The sequence below is a fragment of the Eumetopias jubatus genome, unplaced genomic scaffold (assembly GCF_037043125.1).
Source record: "Eumetopias jubatus isolate StellerSeaLion01/CBP00866 unplaced genomic scaffold, mEumJub1_p1.0 scaffold_1, whole genome shotgun sequence".
In the NCBI taxonomy this organism is placed as follows: domain Eukaryota; kingdom Metazoa; phylum Chordata; class Mammalia; order Carnivora; family Otariidae; genus Eumetopias; species Eumetopias jubatus.
Genome location: NW_028274807.1, coordinates 69,410,025 through 69,433,889, shown reverse-complemented (window position 1 = coordinate 69,433,889; position 23,865 = coordinate 69,410,025). Strand labels below are relative to the sequence as shown.

The following is a 23,865-nucleotide window of genomic DNA, read 5'->3' as shown; positions in this document are numbered from 1 at the left end:
ATAAATTATACTTGCAAAATCCTAGCCATTCATATGCAAGGAACAAAAAAGATAAGGTAGGGGTATATACTAATAGGAAAGGCAGAAGACATAGGGTAGTTTGTTGACAGTAGAACATGAATAAGCTGATAGAAGCTAGTAAAAGGGTAGAACAGAAATGAATGAGGAGGTTGGGGTTGACCTGAATGGGAATAAAGGTAAGAAGAAGAGGAGAGTTAAGTAACTTGTAGCAGAGAAAATATGGGGAAAACATAATGCTGTCTAGGAAATACCTAATGCCAGGACCCTATTCCTTGTCTGCGCATAAGGACAGTCCTTGCCACCCATGATGTTGTAAAAATGGTGCAGTATGCATTAAGTATTTGAAAAAATAGCATGATGATAGAGATACTGAAATCTTTTGACCTCTACATGAGTTCCTCAAAACCACATCAGTGTGTGGTGATAATTTGTATACGTAAAGAAAAAAAACTGTGTGTTGATAATTTGTATACATAAAGAGGTTCAGGTAAAAAGTGGGAAGAATGGGATGGGTGGTAGGAAGGGGATGTCCTAAGGAATCTAAAATGGCCTCTGTAGTTTTTTCTTTTCTTTTTTTATCTATAATGACTTTTATCTCATATATTTCTTAGTGTTCTTAGGAGGCTGGTTGCTGTGTTTTCTCATTTCACTTATTACCTATATAGAGGTAAGCCCCAGATGCACAGTTCTAAATATACTTTCCTGGCTTGTTTGTAGTTACCATTTATTGAACATGTCTAAAGGAGCTGTATTGCCAATTCCAAAAACAAAATACAGTTAAACTATTTGTTTCATTTTGATTTGTTTTTAAATCTCAGTGCTTGAAACCTTCATCATTTTCCATTGATGATATTTAAGATCTAGACCCGGCCCTTTATTCTTTGGCTTTGGCTTTGCTCTCAAACTTTTGCTTGTCCAGTTCTGCAGAAGTATTCATTTTTGTCAGTCTTTGTTGTCTGTCAGCTTTCCCCTTGCACTATCAAAGGCTTCACTCAGTGCTTACCTGACTGTGGTTTTTGAGATTCTCCATCAGTGCCTTGCTGTGGTCCTGGCAGCTATTTTAAACCATTACTGGCCCAATGCTGCGTTCTTCAAACCCTTTGTATTTGCATTATATTCCTTACATGATTAACTCATGCTTTCACCCTCTGAACAAAGAATACTTTCTGATCCTCCCTGTTTTTGATGTTATCCATGTGTCAGAGAGCATATTTAGTGGCAGTGAGAAAAATATGACAAGACACAAAACACATATTATTGGTGTTCCACCCAAGTGCAGCTTTACTTCCAGAATCTAGCCCCAGGTCACTCGTTACTCCCCCCCCCCCTTCTACATTTAGTCTGCATTTAGTCAGTCACGAAATTTAATAATGAAGAACCTGTGGAGACCCAGAGCTTTGAAAAGCCTAAGAGGGATCAGGGAGGTCACTTTGCCCATCTCACATCTTTGCTGTAATCTGCCTGAATTGGTCTAGAGTTGTTTCCAGGACCTGCCTCTGACATAGCATGGCCTATTTGAGTGGGTTGTGTGGGTTAGATGAACCGTGGATGTAAAGGAAGCTGTTGGGCATGATTGTAGTGGAAATGGTGAGAGAATCTTTTAATGGTAATTACATTAATTTAACAGAGAAGTGACTTCACAAGATAGGGGTTGGATGCCTGAGAATCTTGGTTGGCATCAAGGAGTTTTCCTTTAAATTTGAGAAGAGCCAGTATCCAGGGGATTAGAATGAAATACACAACTTGATGTTTTGTAGGGTCCTATATAGGTGCGTTTGTCAACATATGCACACCTGCATGTGTAGATACATTTAATGATAGACATAATGTGTTAATTTGATTAGGTTCTATAATTAGAGTCTTTAGGGAAATGGTCTTGGTAGTCTTGAGTTAAGAGTGATTCCAGTGAATTGGTAGAGAATGTTTGGAAAGGTCATTGTTAAGTTATTGGGGTTATGCTTGGGAAATGGATTTTTTCAGTGACTGTGGTGGCCTTTCTGGAATTGGTTCACAAAATTTGAGGGCAGTTTGAGGCCTATTTGTGTGTTAAGTTGGAGAGCCTTAGTTTGGAGGGAATGAGGGAACACACAAAATGCAGTTTTAGAGAGTTGTGAGTTGATTTGGTGGGAGTTGATACAAATTATAAAAGTTAATTGTGGAGAGGTTTTGAATAGGTAAGTGGGAGATGTTAATGGAAGGAATTTATAAGGAAGCTTGTTTATACTAGAAAAGTAAATTTCAAGAGTAAAATTGGAGAGATGGTTTAGGAAAGATTATTTTTTGGGGGAAATACAGCTCTTAGGGTTAAAAACAGGAAGGTAAGGGAAAACGAGTAAGTTAAGGTGTGGAGAATCAGAGTAAGCGGAAGGGTTAAGGAAGAGGTTACTGAAAAATTTTTTTATCGTGAGGAGTGTTGTGTTGGGTACTACTTTTGATTAGTGGTTCAGTAAGGGGAGGGGGCTTAAACTAAGTCCCTTGGTTTGTAGGGGAGGGGATAATTCAGCATAAGAGAGAAGCCGGGGCAGTCGCGAGCCGGGGGCCGGCTGAGACGGCCGCACGGGCGGGTTTTTGCCGGCGCGCCGCTGGGCGGTGGGCGGAGCAGCGGCGCGGGGCTGCGCGGTGGTGGGCCCAGAGCCGCCGCGGTCGCCGCCCCCCGCGAGCGCGGCCGAGCACAGTCGGGCCGGCGTTCGGCGCGCCGCTCCGCGCACCCGGGCCTCTCCGAGGGCGCTCCAGTAAGTGAGCAGGCCGCGCGGGCCGTGCGGTGGCGGCCGGGAGGAGGGGTTTTCCCGAGCGCCCCCAGCGGACCTCCGCACGCGGCTCGCACGGCTTCCTTTTGTTGTGTGTGTACGTGTGTGAGTGTGCGCGCGCGTGCGTGAGTGCGCCCTTGTGCAGGGAGGCGGCGGAGGAGCGCCGAGAAGCCGGGGCTTTGCCTGCTGGGGTGCCTCGGCGGGTGGCGGGGCCTCCCAACAGCCGTCTTCCGGGTCGGGGCCCGCCGCGCAGGCAGGGCCCCTGCTCCTAGCGAGATGGCAAACTTTGTGAGTGGCTTGTCGGCGGCCAACAAGTGTCTGCCTGTCAGCGGGGACCGCCGAATGTTAATTGACAATCCCCCCCCCCCCTCCGCTTCCCTCCTAATCCTGCTTTTTTCAAATGTTCTTTTGGACCGGGGTTTACCGTCTTATGGTGTGCCATAAGGTCAGACGGGTGATTTGGTATACTAGACAAATAGTTTTTTACTTGGTATCAAGAGCAAAAAACGTACGCCAGGATCCGTATATTGGTTGCGCTAGTAAAACCTGCATGTTTAGTGGTAAGAACTGTCCTAAGGCCTCTCCGTAATTAGGCTATGGGGCAAACTTTTGCTCTCCAGACTTTGTGGAGCATTTTTTACGGTGTCAGGAAAGAACTCCTTGTGTACTAGACTAACAGCTAGATAGAGTTAGGAAATGCAGAAGTTAAAGCCCTTACCAAGAGCTTGAATTAAAAACAGCTTTTTTTTTTTTTTACATAAGTATGATTGTTTAGTTTGCATATAGAGTTTTGCAAAATTGGGCACGGCGTGATTTAAAAAAAGCATTTCTTATTAATTTAAAGGGGCAGTGGTAAAGGCACCACGCAGATTTGAAATTTCAACTATGTTAAATGTTGCTATAAATAAAATCCTATTCAGATTTTTAGATTTAATATATCTAAAAATACGTTTGCAGTTGTCCTTTGGGTGCAGGAGGAAGTCCTGGGTTTCTCGTGCTTGTTTCTGGGCAGATTTTCAGTATTGTCAGCATGATACGGGTGTAGAACCTTAACCTGAGTGAATAATTTGCTTGAGATTACCAGTCTGTTTTGCAACTGGGAATAGACTCTGGGTCTCTTATTCCCAGTCTGGTGACCTATCCAAGAATAGACTAAGTAAACTGGGTATTTTTCTGTTTGGTGGAAAATATGGCTGAGTTGATTTTGTAGTGAGTATTAAAGAGCCAAAAAGTGAATGTGTGAACGTTTAATTTTCTTTTGCAACATTTAAATGTAGTTTCTCCACATGGTCTTTGGCCTTTCTTTGAATACAAAAGGGACTTTAGGATATTCCTCAGTATTAACTTTTCGTGGCATTTGTAGCACATTTACACTAGATTAAAATAGTTAGATGCTTATTGTAATTAACTATGTTTTTCATGTGGGTATTCTCCGTGGCTAGAGAATAGCAGGTAACTTGAGAATGTTCAGCCTTCTCACAAATGCTAGAGAGAATAGGAATTATGTTAACTTCATAAATCTCTGATTTAAAAACTTTTGGCTCTTTTTATTGAAAATGCTTAAAGAGGTACAGATGGAATACCTGTGAATTTTCCCCTCAGCTTTCTGTACCGTTATTCTCACTACTATTACTAGTTTAGCTACATACAACAATATTTGGTTCACATGTGTTTTGGTAGGCCTTTTAGAAAAGAGTACCTTTTCATAGTATATGATTTGCAGTTGAACTTTTCTGTTCATTTCTTAACCTTTCTTATGCCTTTCCTCCTATATCACAAAAACAAAAACAGTTTCTTCTTCCTCCTTCCCATCTCCAAAGAACCCATTTTTATTTTAATACAATAGTTCACCACCAGGGGTGATTTTGGCAATGTCTGGAGACATTTTTGGTTGCTCTCCTGGGGGATTCTGTTGGTATCTAGTGGGTAGATGCTAAACATCCTACAGGGCACATAATAACCCTACAACAAAGAATTATCCAGTGCAAAATGTCAGTAATATTGATGTTGAGAAACCCTGACCTCATATTATTGAGAATAACATTTTCCCAAATAATTTAAATTTATAAAAATTATTTATAATGTGATTGAAATATCTATCACATTGTTATGAATCTTTTTCCAAAGTTGTCATTAGAAGGATCATGGGTCAAAAGTTATGAAGTATATTTTGGATCATCCGTACTTGGGATTTTGGACCTGCAAGATTAACAAATTTAACTCTTTTAGTATATACATTAGGAAATGGAGTTTCAGAGAGATTTTGACTTACCCAAGTTCTCACAGATAATGCAGAGCTCAGGTCTCTTGTTTCTACTATAATTTACTTAATTAAAATTAATTTTAGTACTGAGGGAAACAGTATTGGTCATTTTTGCTTGGTATACAAATACATTTAAATAGCTGAATTAAAAAGTAATTGCATGGTGAAAATCTCAGTATTTAATGAATTATTGTTACTTTTTCAGATTCCCATGTGTTTGTTGAATTCATCAGCATGGTTTTATAACTGTTGTAAATTTGGCAGCATCTGCTTTTTTTTTTAAGATTTTTTTTATTTATTTGTCAGTGAGAGAGAGAGAGAGAGAGAGAGCGAGAGCACGAGCAGGGGGAGCAGCAGGCAGAGGGAGAAGCAGGCTCCCGCTGAGCAAGGAGCCAGATGTGGGGCTCGATCCCAGGACCCTGGGACCATGACCTGAGCCGAAGGCAGATGCTTAACGACTGAGCCACCCAGGCGCCCCAGCATCTGCTTTTTTAAAAAGTGTTTGAAAATTTAAAAAGACCACATACGACTTTAAAACAAAACAATTCTAAGTTAATTATGATACATTAGGCAACATTGCAAATGAAAACCCAACTGGAATTGTTAAAACATCTTTGGGTGTCATGGATTGTGTGAAGATTGATCACCATAAGGGTGAGTTATTGTGCTAATTGTAAATCTCTTCTGGCAAGATCCTTTTGGTTTAATTGTAGAAAAAGATATTGGCGCTTTCAGGCGAAATTAATTGGGTGAAATATAAATTCGGTATTTAGATGAAATATTTTCAAATTAAGCAGTGTATTGTCAGAAGAAGTGTCAATGGGGTTCTTTTTGTGTTTAAAATTTTTTTCGGTAGTACTTTTTTATTTTTTATTTACTTATTTATTTTTAAAATATTTTATTTATTTATTTGACAGAGACACAGCGAAAGAGGGAACACAAGCAGAGGGAGTGGGAGAGGGAGAAGCAGGCTTCCCGCTGAGCAGGGAGCCCGATGCTGCGGGTCTCCATCCCAGGACCCTGGGATCATGACCTGAGCCGAAGGTAGACGCTTAACGACTGAGCCACTCAGGCGCCCCAATATTACTTTTTTTAAGTGAGTAAAACAAAAGAGGACAGAGGATTGTATGAGCAAAGATTTCTTTGAAAACTTTTAAATAAAAAATTTATAGAAAAAGATTAAAATCCATATTAACGAAAAGAAAAAAATCAACTAGAGAAGCTGCTGTTAATATTTTAATATATGGCCTTTTTATATTTTCATTAACTTTTTATTTTTTAAGATTTTATTTGACACAGAGAGAGCGCACAAGCGGGAGGAGCTGCAGGCAGAGGGAGAAGCAGGCTCCCTGCTGAGCATGGAGCCCAATGCAGGGACTCAATCCCAGAACCCTGGGATCATGACCTGAGCTGAAGGCAGATGCTTAACTGACTGAGCCACCCAGGCGCCCCTTATTAACTTTTTATTATGGAAAAAATTAAATAAAAAGTTAAATGGTATTATGAATCTCCATATAACTATGATCTAGCTTCAACAATTAGCAATTAATGGCCATTCTTGTTTCATCTGTACCTCTACCCTGTTTCTCTCATATTATTTGTTAAAAAACTTTATTTTGAAATATTATAGACTCACAGGAAGTTGCAAAATTAGTACAGAGTCCTGTGTATCCTTTACCCAGCTTCCCCCAGTGGTGACAAATTTTATAAAGCTCTAGTGAGACATCAAAACCAGGAAATTGACATTGGTACATTACTCTTAACTGCCAGATTTATTCACTTAGTACCATTTATTTAACCTGAATTTGTGTGTGTATACGGTTCTTTGCAATTTTCTCCCATATATTAGTTCATATAACTACCACCACAGTGAAGATACAGAATTGTTCCCTCACCACAAAGAAAACCACTCTTGCTACTCCTTTATATTTGCATCCCACCCCCAAAGCCCTCTGTCTCATTGCAGTCTTATTTTCCATCTCTGTAGTTTTGTCATTTCAAGAATGATATATTAATACATACTTCATTGAATAAAAACTCATGTGTTGAAGGACTTTGAGTGTATTCACTATTTTGCTATTAAGAAATAAAGGTTATGAACATTCACGTACAGGATTTTGTATATAGTTATGTACAGAGATAAATGCCCAAGAGTGAGCTTTTTAGGTTGTATGGCAAGGGCAAGTTTAGTTTTATAAGAGCATTCCAAACTGTTACATTCCAAACATTACATTCTCATCAGCCGTGTGTGAGAGATCTTCTTGTTCTGCATGTTCACCAACATTTGTTATTATTTTTTATTTTAGCTATTCTAATAGGTATACAGTGATACCTTATTGTAGCTTTAATTTGCATTTCCCTAATGGCTAATGATACTGAACATCTTCATATGTACTTTCTCGCTGTCTGTTCATGCCTTTTTCTCATTTTCTAATCAGAATATATGTAATTTTTTTTACTGTTATGTTTTGAGAGTTCTTTATATATTCCAGTTATAAGCCTTTGTCAGATACATGGTTTGCAAACATTTTTCAGTCTGTAGCTTATCTTTTCATCTTCTTCAAAGTTCCTTCACAGAGGAAATGTTTTTAATTTTGATGAAGTCTGGTTTCTTTTTTTTTTAAGATTTTATTTATTTATTTGACAGAGAGAGTGGGTGCACATGTGCATGCACAAGCAGGGGGAGCCGCAAACAGAGGGAGAAGCAGGCTCCCCGCTGAGCAAGGAGCCCGATGTGGGGCTTGATCCCAGGACCCTGGGACCATGACCTGAGCCAAAGGCAGATGCTTAACCAACTGTGATCCACCCAGGCATCCCGAAGTCTGGTTTCTTCTATGGATCATGTTTTTGGTTCCAAGCCTAGGAACCCTTTTCTTTAGGTCCTGAAGGATGTCCCCTGTGTTTTCATCTAAAGTTCTGTAGTTTTATGTTTACATTAAATTCATGATCCATTTTGAGTTAATTGTTATATAAAGTTGTGAGGTTTAGGTCAGACTTTTTTTTGCCTTTGGATGCCCATTTGTTCTAGCACTATTTGTTGAAAAGACTACCTTTCTTCCGTGGAATTATATTATCTGTTGGGCGTATTTATGTTGGTCTAGTTTTGGGCTCTCTCTTGCATTGATCTATGTGTCTGTCCCTCTGTCAGTACCACACTGTCTTGATTAATGTAACTGTAGTTTTTTTAATATATTCTTTAGGGTTTTATGTATATAAGATCATGTCATCTGTAAATAGAGGTGCAGTTTATTGCTTCCTTTCCATTGTAAATGCTTTTTATTTAATTTTCTTGCCTAGTTTTCCTTGTTAGAATGTCTAGTACAGTGCTGAATCAAAGAAGCAAGAGTAGGGGCACCTGGGTGCCTCACTTGGTTAAGCGTCTGCCTTCGCTCAGGTCATGATCCCAGGGTCCTGGGATTGAGTCCCGCATTGGGCTCCTTGCTCAGCAGGGAGCCTGCTTCTCCGTCTGCCTGCTCTGCTTGCTGCAGCCCCTGCTTGTGCTCTCTCTCTCTGATAAGTAAAATCTTAAAAAAAAAAAAAAGAGTGGACAGCTTTGTCTTGTTTCTGGTTGTAGGGGGAAAGCATTCAGTATTTCACCATTAAGTAGAATTGTTAGATTTTTTTGTAGATGGCCTTTATCAGGTTGAGGAAGTTTTCTTCTATTCCTAATGTTTTGGGCGTTTTTATTGCTAAGGGGTTGGATTTTGTCACATGTTTTTCTTCGTCTGCTGAGATGATCTACAAAAAAAAAATTCTTGTCCTCTATTCTGTTGATAGGGTGTATTATTTATATTACTTGATTTTCAGATGTTAATCCAATTTTGCATTTCTTCTTTTTTTTTTTTTTTAAAGAGAGAGAGTGAAAAAGTGTGAAAAAATGCACGTGTGCATGGCGGGAGGGCCAGAGTGAGGGAGAGAGAGACTCTTAAGTAGGCTCTGCACCCATCGTGGGGCTGATCCCAGTTCCATGACCCGAGATCATGACCTGAGCTGAAACCAAGAGTTGGAGGTTCACCTGACTGAGCCACCCAGGTGGCCCAGTGATAACCTTTTTAAAATCCTTAAATTGGTGATTTGTGTCTTCTCTGTTTCTATTGGTTAGTCATATTAGAGACTTAAAAATTTTGCTTCATTGATTTTCTCTATTTTCCTGTTTCATTGCATTCATTTCTATTCCTTATTTCCTTCCTACTGCTTGCTTTGGGTTTATGTTTTTCTTTTTTCTTTTTTTATGTTTCTTGTAGGTAATTAGGTTATTGATTTGAGATCTTTCTTCATTTCTAATGTAAGCATTTAGTGCTATAAATTTCCTTCTAACTACTGTTTTAGCTGCATCTCACAAATTTTGACATGGGTTTTTATTTTCATTCATTTTTATGTATCTGTGTATGTTAAATTTTTCTTTGAGATTTCCTCTTTGACCCATGGACTTTTTAGAAGTATTTCTCCCCCCCACCCCCACCCCGTTGTGTTACAGGGTTTTCCTGTTGTCATTCTGTTACTGATTTCTAGTTTAGGTCCATTATGGTCACAGAATGCACTCTGTATTATTTTAATTCTTTTAAATTTGTTGAGGTCTGTTTTGTGGCTCAGGATATGGTCTTGGTGAATGTTCCATGGGTGCTTGAAAAGTTCCATGGGTATTCTCCTGTCATTGGGTGGAGTATTCTATATGCAGTTGACATTTGAACCACGTTTGAATCGTACTTGTCCACTTATATGTGGATTTTTTACAGTACTGTAAATGTGTCTTCCTTATGATTTTCTCTAACATTTTCTTTTATCTAATTTTATGTAAGAACGCGGTATATAATACATGTAATATATAAAATGTGTGTTGATGGATTGTTTATATTATCGGTAAGGCTTCTGGTCAACAAGTAGGCTTTAGTAGTGAAGATTTGGGGGAGTCAAGTTATACATGGAATTTTGACTGTATGAGGGGGTTGTTCAGGGATCAACTGTGTATCAATTAGATTCTGTTGGTTGATTGTGTTATTAATATAGCCACTGTGCTTTTCTAAAAGGTATTGTTATAACTTTTTCATTCCTTTATTTTCAACATATGTTATCAGATTTCTTGTTTGCAACATACAGTTGGGCCATTTTATTTTTTATTTTTTTATTTTTTCTTAAGATGTTATTTATTTATTTGAGAGAGAGAGAATGAGAGAGAGCACGAGAGGGAAGAGGGTCAGAGGGAGAAGCAGACTCCCCACTGAGCGGGGAGCCCGATGTGGGACTCGATCCCGGGACTCCAGGATCATGACCTGAGCCGAAGGCAGTCGCTTAACCAACTGAGCCACCCAGGCGCCCCAGTTGGGCCATTTTAAAAAATCTGCTCTGCCAGTCTGTCTTTTGATTATTTAGGGTATCTGCATATAAGGTAATTATTGATATGTCACCATTCATGTGTTTTTTTTTTTTTTTTTTGGCTTGTTTTCTCTGGATTTTGGATTTTGCTTCTCTTTTCTTGCCTTCCTGCAGATTACTGGAACGGTCTTTAGGATCCCATCTTTTATAATGTGCAGATCTATTTATAATGTTTTTGAGTCTGTCTTGGTGTAGTTTTTGTAGTGGTTGTTGTAGTTATTTTACAATATGCATATGTGATTTATAATAGTCTGCTGGTACCGATATTTTACAACTTCAACTGAAGTGTGTAAACTTCACTTCTATTTTACCCTTTACCTTCTCAACTTTTATTTAAAAAAGATTTTTTTTTTAAAGATTTTATTTATTTATTTGAGAGAGGGGTAGGGGCAGAGAGGGCAGAAGCAGGCTTCTCACTGAGCAGGGAGCCCAACGTGGGGCTTGATCCCAGGACCCCGGGAACATGACCTGAGCTGAAGGTGGATGCTTAACTGGCTGAGCCACCTACCACTTAGGTGCCCCACCTTCTCAACTTTTAAACATAATTGTCTTGGGTGTGCAATGGTGTTGCCATTTTTATTTCAGTCATCAGGTATGATTTATAAAACTAATGATGGAAAAGATAATCTGTTGTGTATACCTATATTTCTTTTCTTCCTGTTGTTTGGAACGTTTTTGTCAGCCAGTCTTTATAAGTACGGCTGTTGGTGACACATTCTTTTAGTTTTTCTTCTTTTGGGAATGCTTTTTAAAAATGGCCCCTTTGTTCCTTCTGTGGTCTGAATGTATTTCCCTAAAATTGATATGCTGAAATCCTATTGGGAGTTGGGGCCTTTGGGAGGTGATGAGGTCATGAGGGAGGAGCCCTCCTGAATGAATTGGTGCTGTTATAAAAGAAGCCAGAGAGGAGCTCCCTTGCCCTTTTCTGTTCTGTGAGGATACAAAGAGAAGTCTGTTACCTGGAAGAGAGCCCTCACCCAATCATACCAACATCCTGATTTTGGGCTTCTAGCTTCCAGAACTGTGAGAAATAAATTTCTGTTGTGTATGAGCCACCCATTCTGTAGTATATGTTTTAGCAGTTTAAATGGATTGTTGAATGGATGTTTAATAGTTGCTGAAGAATAGTTTCACTGGATATGGAATTCTTGGTTGGCAGTTCTTTATTCTTCTAGTATTCAAAAAAATACTGTTGCCACTTTTCTTGGCCTCTCTGATTTCAGACGAGAGATCTTGTGTCGTTTGAATTGTTGTTCCATTATAAGTAGTATGTTGTTTCTGTGTGCTGCCTTCCCAGTTTTTTCTTTGTTTTTAATTTTGAACATTTAATTGTGCTGTATCTTGGTGTAAATTTCATCATTTATCCTGTCTTGGGTTTGCTCAGTTTTTTGGATCTGTAAGTTTGTATTTGCCACATTTGATGTTTTAAGCCACCATTTCTTCAAATACTCTTTCAGCACCTCTTCTTTCTTTCTGCGACTCCAGTGATACGAATGTTGGATCTTTTGTTATCGGCCTGTAGTTGCCCAGGACGTAATTTTTTTTCTGTTGTTTACATAGGGTGAGTTCTGTTTTTCTGTCCTCAAGTTCAATGATTCTCTTTCCTATCATTTCTATGTTTGTATTGAGTTTATCCAGTGAGTTAAAATTTTTCTGTTACTGTATTTTTTTAGCTCTATAATTTTCTTTTGCTTTTTTTATATAAATTCTGTGTCTTTGCTGAGATTTTCCATTTTCTTACTTGTTTTGGGAAAATTTATAATTGATCAAACATTTTTATTACGGTTTTTAAAAATCCTCGTTAAATAATTCCAGTGTCTGATTTCATCTCTGCATTGGCCTTAGTTGATGATCTTTTCTCACTCAATTTGTGATTTCTTGAGTCTTTTCTTTTTTATCTGTTAGTTAGGAGGCTCTGGGCCCCCTATTGATTTTTTTATTTTAGCAGACAGACCCTATTTAGGTTTAACATACAGATTTTGGCACACTTTTGTAGGCTGTTTAATTTTCAGAGCCCTTGTGGTCACCTTAATTTATCTGATGCTGCTGGGTTCCCATTAAGTCCTTGCTGGTGCTGCCTGAGGGAGCAAAGGGTTTTCCCCATGCTGGGCTTCTGGGTATCTCTAGATGGGAGGAGAGGATTGTGGTAGGATCCTCCTGCTGTTCATCCCATGCCTCCCCATTCTTCCCTGTTCCCCTGTCTCTGTGTGAGGGAGGAGAGGCTTGGCCCAAACTGAGCTGCTTGCTCTGGTTGGGTTCCTCAGGTTTGCCTACTTGTCTCTGTATCTCTAGGCAGAAAACAGTCTCAGGCCAGGTGGGTAAAGGAAAAATTTCTTCCCCTGGTCTTTGTTGTTGGCTGGGCTTCCAGTTGGATTTCCCCCTTATACTGTAGAGGGACTCCACGTTAATTTGGGGGGAAGAATGTGACTGTCTGGTCTGCCTTCTGTTGCTCAGTTGGTGGTCGGGAAATGCCAGTCTGGGTTGCTTTTTTCTGTTGGGTGTGGGGACTAAAAGCACCCCTGCTGCTCTTTTGTTTCTTGTTTTCTGGTCCCAAAGTGTTTCACTGCCTTCTTACCGTTTTCAGAGTTTTCCTTTGGTTATCTCTTGTATTATTTCCATGGTTTATAATTGTGCTTAGTGAGGAGGAGCAGGGGAAAACAGATCTGCGCCATCTTGACTAGACAGGAAGTTTAAGTTCCTTAATTTTTGTGAACCTGCATGATCTCCAGTCAGGTTATATCAACTTTGGGAAAATAATGGTATATGGATATGTGTTCTGTGAAGTTTTAAGCACTATATAAATGCTTGCTTTGGTTATGAATCAGAATATCAGACACCTAAGTTTTTGGGAAGTCCTAACCAGTTTAAGAGGGTGCCAGGGAATAGATACATGCTATTTTACTGGGCATCTGTCACATAAACGGAATTTTGTTGTGTAGTTAATTAAAATGAGGTTATAAATTCTGAGTATTTTCTTCAGAAATGTGTTTGTTTAATAAATATTTGCGCTGAAGATGTTTAAGTACATTGTAGTATTTTCATATTAATACTTTTCAAAACAATACTGAAAATCTTGCATTATGCAGCCAATTTAAACTGTTTCTGATTCATAGATTGAAAAGAGCAGATAAAATGTCTTGTCCTGCCTTTACAGTTCCTAGTTTTTTAATTGAGAATAAATTGGCCCAATTAAGAAAATGCCCATTCTACATTAGTAAAAGCTCGTGTTTCTAAATGATGAATTCACTTGCTAATTTGACTTTTCCTGTTCAGAAAAACAGTCTCACAAACATACTTCGTGAATTGTTCAGACTTAATATAGTTACTGCAGTTATGTTCACTGGGCTCCTTTGCAGACACTTTTTGAGGTATTTTCTGAATGACTCTGATGGCAAATCTCAGTTTCCTAATCAGATTAAAAACAATTTGTTTTATGTGTGGGCATACCTCTACATTGTGCTGGTGTCTAGTGTAACTCTGAGCATGCATTCTAGACAGAAGAGATAAGAATGATTGTGGTAATAAATAAGATGAAAATTGTCAAAAGATGAACTGGCCTTTTGTGGACCATTTCTATGTTTTTATTTTATTTTATTTATTTAATTTTTTTAAAGATTTTATTTATTTGAGAGAGAGAATGAGAGAGCATGAGAGGGGAGAGGGTCAGAGGGGGAAGCAGACTCCCCACTGAGCAGGGAGCCCGATGTGGAACTCGATCCCGGGACTCCAGGATCATGACCTGAGCCGAAGGCAGTTGCTTAATCAACTAAGCCACCCAGGCGCCCTTTATTTTTATTTATTTATTTATTTTTAAAAAAGATTTTATTTGTTTATTTGACAGAGAGAGACAGTGAGAGCCGGAACACAAGCAGGGGGAGTGGGAGAGGGAGAAGCAGGCTTCCCGCTGAGCAGGGAGCCCGATGTGGGACTCAATCCCAGGACCCTGGGATCATGACCTGAGCCAAAGGCAGATACTTAACGACTGAGCCACTCAGGTGCCCTATGTTTTTAAATGAGAGTTATTGATATTTCATATGAGAAGTAATAATTAGTTTCTTATCTTTGACCTTTAATAATATTTTAACATGTTTTTGTTCACAAAGAATTGACACTTTAAAAAATCAATGTAAATAAACTAATTTTTTAAGTGGGTATTGTAATTTTTTAGGGTTTCCTTAGTTATTAGAGTAGGATAATTTTTGTGTTGAACTAGGTGAATTTAATTTTCTCTATTTACATGGTAACTATCAGATAACATTTTAATTTAAAATTTTTTGTTCATTGATATACTTCAATTATTATATATGTACATATATATATATAATTTTTTTGACTCCCAGGACATTGTTAAGAGTAGCATTAAATATATTTTTAACTTGGGAAGGACTTGCATACTTAACCCCTTGAACCTCAGAGATAAACAATAATACCTGCCTAGGTAATTATAGGGGGTCAGGTGAAATGTGACAAGTGAAAGTAGGTTGTATACCACGAAGTACTTTATCATAGAGTATGCTTGTATCATCTTTGAGGAGATCATTTGAAAATTTGTGTGATCTTGATCATCATAGTATAAAATATTATTTACAAATTAATGTGTATTCAGTAAAAATTTATGTACAAGTAAAAGTAAAGCCGCTTTCCCTTGAGTTTATTGGCTTACTAATCTTTTTTCTAAGAGAGAGAGAATGCATGTGCACATGCGCGGGAGGCGGAGGGGCAAAGGTGGGGGCAGAGAATCCCAAGCGGGCTCCACGCCCAGCATGGAACCTGACACAGTGCTGGATCACAGGATCCTGAGATCACCACCCTGAGATCACGACCAGAGCTAAAACCAAGAGTTGGATGCTTAACCGACTAAGAGTGGCTTACCAATCTTAAAAATGAATTTCTATTAGTAAATTTGGGGAAGGATTACATAGTTGCTTGATAGTTTGTCATCGTTTTTGGGAGGTGTCTCTCCTCAACAGGTAATTTAGGTTGAAAGGTTCAATCTCTAGCAGTTTAGAGTCTAAGGAGTTTATAAAAGTGCTTGTGGTGGACTGTTGGTTTCTTGTTTGACAAATGTTTGTTTAGGTGATTTGAAAAGGTCAAGGGCAGGTGAAAATTTTCAGTTCGTGGTTTTATTTCACTCACTTTGGTCAGTTTTCTTTTAAGAATTTGATTACTCCTTTGTAGGATTTTCATTTTCAACTAAGTGGATTAGCTACATTAATTGCAAAGTTTATAAGATTTTGGCCTGTTTGTTGAGAGTAGAAATGGAAAATGGTTCTAGAAAGACTTGGGCAGAGTAATTTCTGGGGTGGTTGGTTTGAATTTGTTGGGCTGTCATTCCTGCTTGGGAAAGGTCTGGTCATGAAAAATATACTGTTAGACCATCATTCACATAGAGTTCTAATAACTTTAATTTTTAACACAGCTAGTGTAAATTAAAGAACATCTATATCTGTGCTTTGTTACTGTGTAGAAATTCTAACCATATTCATAGAAATCTTTTGCCTGGAACAAGTCCCCCCCCCCCCTTTTAAACATTTAGAAAGCATCATTAAATCACAAAAGTAAAAACTAATGTAATACTAGAACTTGACTAGCCTTAAAACGTGATCTAGTTAAAAGATACTGAAGGACTTTAAAAGATGCTAAAGCATTTTTTGTTTCAGATTCTTAAACCATATGTGCTATTATATATTCTTTTACTGCTTTGTGCTTTTCTTGATTACATTTAAAAGGGCAAGAGGTAGTAGCCTTTTTTGGTAGTGCTTATGGAAGCATCAGTAGTTGAAATTTTGTAAGCATACACATTAGTGAAACTAAAAATGAGGTTTTAAAAGAGATAATTAACCAAGAGAACTATGGTTTTTCTCAGTTAGCTTTTCTAGAATGGTTGTATTTGGAAGTAACATTAAGGTGCATGATGTAATGTAATACTTATAAAACAGCTAAGTTTTGATTAGATTTTCTTATATTTTTATTCTTAGAAATTCATATTGACAGTTTTTGTGGGGGTTTCTTCTCTTTATCTGGATTTTGATCATTAATTCATAAAACCTCATCTTTTGCAATCTTCTCTAGGCAAAGATGACAGTTGAAACAATTGGGTAGGCTGAAATACACCAAGCAAACAACATACAGATATACGTTGAAAATACTTAATGAGGTAGAAGTTGCCTAGGTTTGTAGAACTAAACATGGAGCATGTGAAATATTTGAAAAAATTAAAGTTTCTTCTGATCTGCTGTAAAGTGCATGCAGCTTTTGTAGCTTTTCTAACACAGTACTTTTGAAATTCGTTATTAGAACTCAACAAGACTAGAAATTAGGTAGGATTACAGTTCTTTACATCGCTAAGATTTTTTTTCTATTTGATACAATGTTTCATAAAGCTTAAAGTAAATTCATCAGTAGGTTGAATCTCTTTATTGTTAAGGCCTTCAAGCCTTTTTAGGGAAATTTCCCAAGGGTAATGTTGCCAAAAACCTCACTAGGCTGGTTTGATATCAGGTTCTGCTGTTTCATTAGGCTAATGTGACTTTTCTAGATGCTGTAGTTTTGTTATCTGTGATTCTGTAATTGAGATAGTGTTGTGTGGTGGTTAAGCTTCTGGAGTTTGATTTCTCTGTTAGAGTTAAGCTTTATATAATCATTTAAAAAATACTAAATATCTGCTATGGGCAAGGCACTGTTTTAGGCACTTAAGATACATCATTGAACAAAACAAAATTTCTGCCCTTGTGGAGTTTACAGTTGGGAGTTAGAAAAACCTTAAACATCATAAACAAATAGATTACATAGTATGTTGAGAGGTGGTCTTACTATGCAAAATGTGTAACAGATGAAAGGGGAATTGGGTGAGTGTATATAGGGGCAGGTTACAATTTTAAATTGTATGGCAGGAAAAAAGCCTCTTAAGTAAGATGATGATTGAGCGAAGACTTGAAGTAGGTAAAGGATTTACTTAGGATATCTTTGGGAGGAAGTGTACCAGGCATAGAACAGCCAGTACAATAGGCCTGAAGGCAGTAGCATGCTGGAAGATCTAGGGAGATAAGGAGGTCTGGCTAGTGAGGCTTATGTGGAGTGAGCAGTGGGGAGAGTATAGAAGATGAGGTCTGAATGGTGGTGGTGGTGGTGGTGGTAAGGAGAGTATAGCACAACAGATTGTGGAGGGCCTCGCAGACCATTATAAGGACTTTGGTTCTGCCACTTACTAGTTTTATAACCTTTGGTAAGTTATTTAACCTTTCAGTTTTCTCTCATAAAATGTGAGTAATAATAGTACCAATCTCATAAGTTTGTTGTTTGGATTAAGTGAGTTAATAACTGCAAAGTCCTAGGAACACTACTCAGCAAAGTCTGAAGCATATATTCATTGCATTTTTAAATGTGGAATCAACATTAAAAGATTACTTCTTTTTCATTTAGTAGCAGAGGAAGAATTGATTGCTGTCTGCTTTTTTAAAAAGATTTTTAAGATTTTATTTATTTACTTATTTAGAGAGCATGAGTGGTGGGAGGGGCAGAGTGAGATGAAAAGAGAGAGATCCATGCAGACTCTGTGCTGAGTGTGGAGACCAATACCGGGCTTGATCCCACCACCCTGAGATTACGACCTGAACCGAAATCAAGAATTGAATGCTTAACCGTTGACTGAGCTACCCAGCAGCCTGTGATTCCTCTCTGCTTTGACTTTTTTTCTATAATAAATTGCTTCAACTTTAGTTGTAGCCCTTATCACATTATGTTGTTGTTACAAACATTATTTGTTATGTGTGTACTTACCATCTTTGCTAAATTATGAACTCCTGTGGGCAGAGGCCATGATATTTTATGCATGTCTTAAGAATCTTAGGTAGCATGTCATACATGCATATCAGGTGATAGAATGTTGACTTGGTTAATGACAAAAATGTTGGCTTAATGAATCAACCCACCTGCTGGTGTGTGTGTGTGTGTATGTATGTATGTATGTATGTATGTATGAATTTTGCCAGTGTTTTAAAACTGAATAATGGAAGGACAATAGCTAATGGTCCCTGCAAAATATTTCATTTATTTTCTTTCTGTGCCATAGTTATTAAAATTGGTAATGGTAGAAAATCACAATTATTAAATAAATGTGAGGTAAATTAGAAGTCCATATTTACAGTGTAGTATGGATCTATTAACATCTGCTATCTTTGGTTAAAGATAAGTATCTATTGACAGCAAAGCATAATACTCCTGCCTTAAAACATATTTTTAGTCTTAATTTCACTGTTTATATCTGCACAAGTGGTATAATGAGGGAATATTTAGCCAGCAAAATCTTAAATCAGAGGAATTGCTAAGAAGGAATATTCACTAACTCCTGATGTGAGGGAGTGAAGCAGGGAAAGAGGAAGATCATAACTGACCTTTGGGTGGTTGTCCAAGTAACTTTATACCTCTCTTTTTGTACTTACAGGGTCTTAGTTTCCAGCTTGGTAGGTTCTTTTCTTATTGTTCGGGGAGAGGAGTGGGAGACGAGGAAGGATAGAGACTTGGAAGGAGAAGTGAATTGGTAGATGATGCTAAATGAATTTAGGGTTCCAGAGACAGAGACTTTGTGGCAGGTGAGTTAGAGGGAATTGTGTTTCCATGGTAGAGGAAAGGTTGTGATGGGAATGATATCCCAAAATTTCTGTTTACAGATTTAGACCTTGAGGTTATATTATTTTATGGATGTGGGCGTGTGTGTGTGTGTGGGGGGGTCATGTTTCCTTTTCCTTCTTGCTTTACTGTTTTTTGTTTCATTCTCTTTTAACATGTCTAGTTAATGTCCTTTGATGTATGAGAGCCTTAATTTTAGGGCTTTCAATAAGAAGTGATGCAAGAAGATGAGTAGGCTTTTTGTGAAAATGTTTTCAACAGAATATTAAGATTTCAAAAACATTTGTCCAGTCTGTAGATTTTACCATATTCTGTGATGGCATATGTAATAATGTCTTGATTGTGAAGTAAATATACCCAATCAACTTTGTAAGACTCCTAAAGTATATAATTTGAAGACATTTTTATTTCCTGTGTATAGACTTTGCTGTGCTTTTTCTGTTCAACTTTACAGTATAGCTTTAGAAATTCTAAAAGTTGAACATAGTGAATGAAGAACATAGATTAGTGAATAGCAGTATAGTGCAAATACAGTGTTGCTCTACTTGTTTTTAATAATGTCTACCACAATAGTATATAGTTTTATGGCAAATACGTATTCAAAAATTGTTTTACATAATTGAGAAGGTGGCATATATGCTCTTCTGAATTCTTGGAAACAAAACTTTGAGGCAGGCAATTAAGAGCTTAGTAGACATAAAATTTTTAAAATATAGTTTTTAGTTTGTAACTATTTTAGCAACAAAGCTGACTGGCTGAGGGACTAGAAAATGCTGTAGTGTTTGTGATCCCTTGATAAAATTATGTAAATACAACTTTGAATTAATATATTGGTTATTTTCTAAAGATTTAAAGTTATTTAATTGTTTTGCTTTTCATTTATAGCTTTTATTGATTTACATATTTATTGAGCCCTAAAAAGTGTTAGGGCTGCTATATAAATGCTTTATTATTTCTGAATAAAAAATTATATTTGGCTTATTCATTGTTTCTAATAAAATTTCAGCTTTCAGTCTTCATTACCCCCATTTCATATGCCAGAAAAAATATACCACAGTTACATAAAAGAAATTGTATGTGTCCAATATCAATGCAATATCAGTACAGGATATTAACTTTCTGTATTAGTCTCTGTTAAAAGGTTTATTATAGCATAACATTTACAAATATATATAGTCTGTTCTAGTATTATTAAATACCTTTGCCTTGAAATTTTTAAATGCTTAATGTTTTTATGTTTTTAAAAACTATATTAATGTAGTAGTTAGACTTTTGAGCTGACGGAAATGTTACTTTGGGGTTTCATCAGGAAATCATACTCTGAATAATGTAGAGTAGCAACATAAGATTTTAATGAAACACGTTTTGTGTTTGTTTTCTTGTTTTTTATTTTTTTAAAGATTTTTATTTTTTTATTTTAAAGAAAGAGCGTGCACAAGTGGGGGGAGGGGCAAAGGGAGAGGGAGAAAGAGAGAGAGAATCACAAGTAGACTCCCTGATGAGTGCAGAGCCTAACAAAAGGCTCAATCCCATGACCCCGAGTTCGTGACCTGAGTAAAAATCAAGAGTCAGATGCTTAACCAATTGAGCCACCAAGCCACCCCTACTTTAAGTTATTTAAGATGATTCTGGGTTATTGCCCAGATTTTAAAGAAATCTTAATCCTCAACTAGAAATTAAATTAGAAAAAGTCCAGTTAGTGTCTCCTCATTTCCTTGGGATATCATTTACTACTAATTTTATTTAATCCAACAGTATCTACCATGGAGAGAATATTGTTAGATTTGGCATATTTGGATATCACTATTTTACTTGACTTTAAGAACATGTCTAATCCTGGTTCTTTTGGGGGATAACCTGTATTTTTGTACTTTTATAAGATAGAGGGGAGGAATTGGGAGCTTGGAAATTGAGCCAAGTAATCTGATAGGATGGACATTTGTCTGACATATTTTATAGAGGTAATCCAACACTGTTTTACTCAGTCTTTAATTTTTACCTGTGATAGATGCCCATGCACTTGTGTATGAACTGCACTGATGCACTGACCACAACCGTTGGATAGTACTTTATATGGTATTGCTGTATAGAGATAATGAATATCTGCATTGAAAGAGTTAATGTTACTAGTTTTATAGGATGTAGATCTTTTCTCACTTAACTAGATTACTTGCATGTCTCTTTTAGGCCCCAGTTACCTTCTTTTAGGAAGATAGATGATTCTTTTTGGGTTATGTTAGTACATATGTTAGGCCTATGCTTTTTTTTTTTTTTTAAAGATTTTATTTATTTATTTGAGAGAGAGAATGAGAGACAGCATGAGAGGGAGGAGGGTGAGAAGGAGAAGCAGACTCTCTGCTGAGCAGGGAGCCCGATGTGGGACTTGATCCCGGGACTCCGGGATCATGACCTGAGCCGAAGGCAGTCGCTTAACCAACTGAGCCACCCAGGCGCCCAGGCCTATGCTTTTATCCTTCAAGTGAAAGAAAATTAAATATTTAACAGTTTTCAGGGTATTTACGTATCTGTTAATGGCACATATTCTGATGTCAGTTGTTAATGATCATAAGAATTCTAAAGTTTTTCATAAATTTTGTTTTGAGAATTCCTTAAAAATGAGGATGTGAAGATAATATAGTGGCCATATTTTAAGATTTCCTTCTTTTTCCGTATTTTCTGGTAATTGTCATGTTCAGCATTTCTCATTCCTTATCCAGATTTATTGCAAGAGGATACACACTTAGGCAGTAGAGAATGTTCAAAGGTTTTTAAAAAAAGGCTCTCCCCTTTCCTGTTCATGGTTAACATTTGTGCATATGTGTGTATCCTGTCAGACATTTTCTATATATATGCAGACATATGTATACCTGTATTTACATATTCTTTACACAAATGAGATCACACCATACATATTACTTAGCAACATGTCTTTTTTGTTTGTTTTTTTTTTATTAATTTTTTTTTTTTAAGATTTTATTTATTTGAGAGAGAGAATGAGAGACAGAGAGCACGAGAAGGAAGAGGGTCAGAGGGAGAAGCAGACTCCCTGTTGAGCAGGGAGCCTGATGCGGGACTCGATCCCGGGACTCCAGGATCATGACCTGAGCCGAAGGCAGTCGCTTAACCAACTGAGCCACCCAGGCACTCGCAACATGTCTTTTTTGTTGTTAACTTCTATATTTTTGCATATCATTTCTTCTCATTTCATTCTGTGTAGTATTCCAGTATTTGGATATACCATAATTATATTAACTACTAACTTATTTATGGATATTTAGGTTTTTAGTTTTTTTTTGCTATAATAAGTGGTAATATGGTGAATAATGTTGGGCATGTCTTTGCATGTATTTTTAAATATATCTGCAGTATAAGGGGCGCCTGGGTGGGTCAGTCCGTTAAGCATCTGACTGTTGATTCTGGCTCAGGTCATGATCTCTGGGTCATGAGATTGAACCCTACATCGGCTCCACATGTAGAGTCTGCTTAAGATTCTCTCCCTCTGCCCTCCCCCCCCCAATTCCTGTGCGTGCATGATCTCTCTCTCAAAAAAAACAAAACAAAACAAAATAAATCTGCAGTATAAATTAATAAGGGAAAAATTGTTGGGCCTAGGAGTGTGTACGTTTAATAATTAGGTAGATGTATTGCCTAACTAAAAGATTATCCCAGTATCGGTAGTCTAGGAAAATGGGAATCTCTGTGACAAAACGAGCTGGTGTCAAACTTTTTAATATTTTTCAGCATTTTGTTGTTTAGTATTGCTTTCCAGAATTTCATTATGAGTGAGCTTGGGCATTTTTTTCATTATTATTGGCCATATGTATATTTTCAGTGATCTCTTTGGTCATGTGCTGAGCCCCTAGCCATTTGTTAGGCAAATTATTTTCACTGATTTTTTTTTTGCTTATCCTTTGATTTTGTTTTTGCCTTTATAGAAGTTTTAATTTTGTATGATTGAATTTAGTGATCTTTTCCTTTATAGCTGGGGATGGGGGGGTTTCTGTGTAAAGTTTAAAAGCTCTTCGACATTGGTTATAGGACTCTTTTCTCTCTGTTGTCACATCTCTGAATTACATGAATCCCTGGTTCGTCATAGTTTGACATTATTATGTTCTTTCTTAGTAACCCATAAAATAGCCATGTATCTTAAGATGGGTAGTTTTAGATTCAGTGAACTATGGTACTTGAAAAAGAGTTATACAGGTTTTCTATTACTTTTTATGATTTAAATTGCTTAAAATCTTGATGTATGTTGAATATATTTGGTATAAACAGTAGATGTAGAGCTCTAGCTTTACTTTTTTTTCTAGCTGGCTAACTGGTTGTCCCCATTCCAATTATTGAATGATGCATTTCTTTTCTACCTATTTGAAATGCCACATTTATCATATACGGAATTTCCATGTTTTTGAAGGGCATGTGTCTGAAATAATTTCTGTTCAGTTCATCTGCTTGCCTCTTTGTATACTGATAGTATTAAGAGAATTCAGTAAAGGAACTGGTTATAAAATTAATATACACAAATAATTTTTTTAAAGATTTTATTTATTTGAGAGAGAGAATGAGAGAGAGAGAGTAAATGAGAGGGGGGAAGGTCAGAGGGAGGAGCAGACTCCCTGCTGAGCAGGGAGTCCGATGCGGGACTCGATCCCGGAACTCCAGGATCATGACCTGAGCTGAGGGCAGTCGCTCAACCAACTGAGCCACTCAGGCGCCCCCACAAATAATTTTTTTTATACAAACAATAGGCATTAGGACTAATTATGGAAGAAAAAGTATACATTCAGAATAACAACTAAAAATATAAAATGCCTGGGGACAGGCTACTTGAAA

General features: G+C 37.4%; 1 protein-coding gene across 2 annotated transcripts in view; it reads left to right on the top strand.

Moving 5' to 3' along the window:
* Positions 1-23,865, top strand: part of ZNF148 (zinc finger protein 148) — a 122,370-nt gene that overhangs the window by 11,426 nt on the left and 87,079 nt on the right. The window lies entirely within an intron of this gene.